Below are 4,364 nucleotides of genomic sequence, written 5' to 3' on the forward strand. Positions count from 1 at the left end.
TTTTTTTTTTTAGATTTTATTTACTTGAGAGAGACAGAGAACAAACATGAGTATGGAGGAAGGGCAGAGGGAGAGGGAGAAACAGGGGAGCCTGATGCAGGGGTGGATCCCAGGACCCCGGGGGTCATGACCTGAGCCAAAGACAGACGCTTAACTGACTGAGCCTCCCAGTTGCCCCAAAGCCACTCTTTTAATTCCGAGTCCATCTCCTCAGTGATCCATTTGGATCAAGAGTGCCTTATGTTGCCATCTGGGACCATTGATAGAAGAGAATCAAGCATGTTTGTGTAACCTGGAGAAAACCTTAATTTTTTTTTTTTTAAAGATTTTATTTATTTATTTGACGGAGAGATGGCGAGCTAGGGAACACAAGCAGGGGGAGCGGGAGAGGGAGAAGCAGGCTTCCCGCCGAGCAGGATGTGGGGCTTGATCCCAGGACCCCGGGATCATGGCCTGAGCTGAAGGCAGACGCTTAACCACTGAGCCACCCAGGCACCCCAAAAACCTTCATCTTTATTGGAAAGCTCTCAAAACTATATCCCCTAATCTCTAATTTCTCAAATGTTAATGTTTGCCACAAAAAGTATTGTCAAATGGGGATAAGCAAATTTAAACGGATTTCTTTTGTGCTAGATATATAGTGCAGTTTTGTAATATTTCTCAAACATAGATGATCATTGAATCTTTCTATTGGGGCACAGTACTTACCTTCCAGCAAAGTATATGTTCTTTGGAAGGTAATTTAAAAAACACTACTCCAGAGATAATCATTTAGGTTGTTAACTCAATAAAAATACTTAAAGCATTTACTGCTATGTTTTAGATTTTGGAGATATAGAGAAAAAAAATAATCCCTTTCCTCAAGAAGCTCTTGGTTTAGAGGGGGTGCAATAAAATAACTAGAGTATACCATAATAAATACTGTGATAGAAGCCAAGATTCTTGGAACCAGTCAATGAAGTGAGTTTTGGAGAATGACTGCAGTTAATCTGTTGAAGAGGTGGAAGAGGGCTATTTAATTTAGTTTTATTTTTTTTTTTAAAAGATTTTATTTATTTATTTGAGAGAGAGAGAGAGTGGGTGAGAGAGTAGGAGCATAGGGGTGGAGCAGAGGGAGAGGCCAACTCCCCTCTGAGCAGGGAGCCTGACTTGGGACTGGATCCCAGGACCTTGGGATCACGACCTGAGCTGACCTGAGCCCAAGGCAGATGCTTAACCGACTGAGCCACCCAGGCCCCCTGAGGAGGGCTATTTGAAAGAGAAGGAGCAGCTGGTGAAAGCACAGAAGGGTGAGAGTACTTTGTATATTATATATTTGAGTTTAGAGGATCCTTTATAAGTTTTAAAATTCAGTATGGAAATATGTAATTTTGTAAATTATAAGTTGTTTTTGCACTTTTACAGGATGAACTCACACCATTTTTACTTGCTGTAAGTGAGAACAAACAGCAAATGGTGGAATTTTTAATAGAAAAAGAAGCAAATGTACATGCCGTTGATAAGTTGCAAAGGTACAGTAGTTTTGGGGTTTTTTTTAAAGCTTATATTGTTCTAGAGTGGTACAGTTACTCAAGTCAGAAAGATTTACTTAATAAGAAGAGGATTATTTTATAATTATATAGTGAAAAATGTCAACATGTCATCAGTTAGGCAGAAAGCAATTATTCTGACGGGGCAACATGAAGAACAGTATATGGTAGAATTTATATTCCTTCATATTATTGACTGATGTCATTTGCAGGCTTTTTTTTTTTTTTTTGCCATATGATTTTATATTAGCTAAAGGGGTTTCATATTAGTTTTATTAGTTTTATAAAGTGTGGACTCCTAACTTTTATTTTACTTTATGACGCAATATTGGACTTCTTAACCCTTTTATAGTATTTTTGAAACTTCTACTTCATATATATTTTCCTTAAAAGATGAATATTAAACATAAATAGGAGTTGCTGTGTCTTTTGGATGACTCTTTAAATTGCTTTTTGTTTTTGAAGAATACTGATGTTGGATGATTCCTAAGTGATTAATAATTACTGTTACCAGATAATATGGGCTCATCATTCTTTTTCATGTTCAGTATATTTTTTTTTTTTCATTGGTAAGGATAGAAGGATGAAAGATAACTTTAATTGAATAGACTTTTTCTTTAATGAGGACAAATCATAGGTGGGTGATAAAGAGAAAAGAGATGGGCTTTAGATTGACATAAGACTAGGTTTAATTCCTAGCTTTCCTACTTGCTGGGTGTGTGACTTTGGAAACATTACTTACCATAACCAGATACATTTCCTGATATGAAAAGGAGGATAATAATATATTCTTCAAGGGTGGTTGTGTGTACTATTTTATATATATATAGCATTTAATTTAGTGTCTACCACATGCTTATCTTAGCATCATTAACTGCAACTATGACTGTTTTATTACCATTAGTATGAATACTGTTATTTTCAGCCTACAAATAAGCTTTTTTATTTTTTTATTTTTAAAGATTTTATTTATTTGAGAGAGAGAGAGAGAGCATGAGCAGGGGGAGGGGCTAGAGCAGGGAGCCAGACGTGGAGCTCGATCCCAGGACCCCGAGATCATGACTGAGCTGAAGGCAGATGCTTAACCGACTGAGCCACCCAGTCGCCCCTGCAAATAGCTTTTAATAGGGACCTGTCCTCTAGATGGCTTGGAAGTACACTGTATCAGATTAAGGAAGAAATGGGGAATTCTTTTTTAAAATCTTTACCTATTCAGATAAGTGACCTCAGCATAGTTTCTTGTCCATCAAAGGACTTTTTTTTTTTTTTTTTTAAGATTTTATTTATTTATTTGACAGAGAGAGAGACAGCTAGAGAGGGAACACAAGCAGGGGGAGTGGGAGAGGGAGAAGCAGGCTTCCCGCCGAGCAGGGAGCCCGATGCAGGGCTCGATCCCAGGACCCTGGGATCATGACCTGAGCCGAAGGCAGACGCCTAACAACTGAGCCATCGAGGCACCCCCATCAAAGGACTTTATATTAGCAACTTCTACTGTCTTAGCCAAGTAGGACAAGAGGCTTCTTTTTTGTCCTTTCATTTTAGCCGTGGAGGTATTTACAAAGATGAGCACTTGAACATGTTAATGGGCAATTCTGTACTGACAGGCAAGATATTAACCTGATGAAGTATATCAAATTAGCTGTTTAAATAACTCTTAAGTTCCTAAGGGTGAAGTTCTCTCTCTGTTATTTTAGAACAGCCCTCATGCTTGCTGTACATTATGATTCTGCAGATCTAGTCAGGGTTCTTCTTCAGCAAGGTATTAATATCTTTTCTGAAGATGTGTGTGGATGGACTGCAGAAGAATATTCTATTTTTAATGATCTTAAAGTGTAAGTGTTTACATTAAAATGTTAGTTATTACTAAACTAAGGTATATAATAATTTAACTGTTAGGTTTTTTTTTTTAAGATTTTATTTATTTATTTTACAGAGAGAGACACAGCGAGAGAGGGAACATAAGCAGGGGGAGCGGGAGAGGGAGAAGCAGGCTTCTGGCTGAGCAGAGAGCTTGATGTGGGGCTCGATCCCAGGACCCTGGGATCATGACCTGAGCCGAAGGCAGTCGCTTAACGACTGAGCCACCCAGGCGCCCCTGTTGAACTATGTAACAGATGAGAGTTCATTGTTTGATTCAGGCAGTTTTGGGATGACAGTGAGTTAGCCCACATCATTTGCCAGAAATCAAGAAAAAGGCTAGACTAGTAAGAAGTTGTAATGGGTGCAGGATTTTTTATCTCAGGACTACTGAGACCTTTATCCTTAGGGATCCTAACTGTATCTGTTTCATTCCAAGTATAACCGTTATGCATGGGGTACAAATAATGTTACATCTGTGTTTTTTCTTTTTCTTTCTTTTTTTTTTTTTTGGTAGATTTTATTTATTTGAGAGAGAGACAGAGAGAGAGCACGGGTCGGGGAGGGACAGAGGGAGAAGCAGATTCCCTGCTGAGCAGGGAGCCTGACGTGGGGCTCCATCCCAGGACCCCAAGATCGTGACCTGAGCCGAAGGCAGACGCTTAACTGACCGAGCCACCCAGGTGCCCCAACGTCTTTGTTTTTTCTAACTAGTTATTTGGGTCTTGAGATGTTCAGTTTAGTAGAAGACCCTATAATTTCCCTTGAGGGCTATCTCCTATACTTTCCGCCTTGAATTTTCCAAGAACCTGAGGAGTTCCCTAAGACCAAAGAGACCATCTTTTTTCACAAGTCATTTGGAAGGAAAAGACATTCTTATCATTCCCTTGTTTCCTCTGATTCTACTACTATAGCATTGCCATTGAAACTGGTTCTGCAGGGCGCCTGGGTGGCTCAGTTGGTTAAGCGACTGCCTTT

General features: G+C 39.3%; 1 long non-coding RNA gene across 1 annotated transcript; it reads left to right on the forward strand.

The window, feature by feature from the left end:
• Positions 1 to 7: 7 nt before the first annotated feature.
• On the forward strand, positions 8 to 4,330 carry LOC145718516 (uncharacterized). Its single transcript, XR_014141865.1, has 3 exons — positions 8 to 1,289; positions 1,405 to 1,511; positions 3,224 to 4,330. It is a non-coding gene; the product is annotated as an uncharacterized LOC145718516 (long non-coding RNA).
• The last annotated feature ends 34 nt before the right edge of the window (positions 4,331 to 4,364 follow it).

Source organism: Leptonychotes weddellii, unplaced genomic scaffold (genome assembly GCF_054177405.1).
Source record: "Leptonychotes weddellii isolate Sample4059 unplaced genomic scaffold, ASM5417740v2 HiC_scaffold_16852, whole genome shotgun sequence".
Lineage (NCBI taxonomy): Eukaryota > Metazoa > Chordata > Mammalia > Carnivora > Phocidae > Leptonychotes > Leptonychotes weddellii.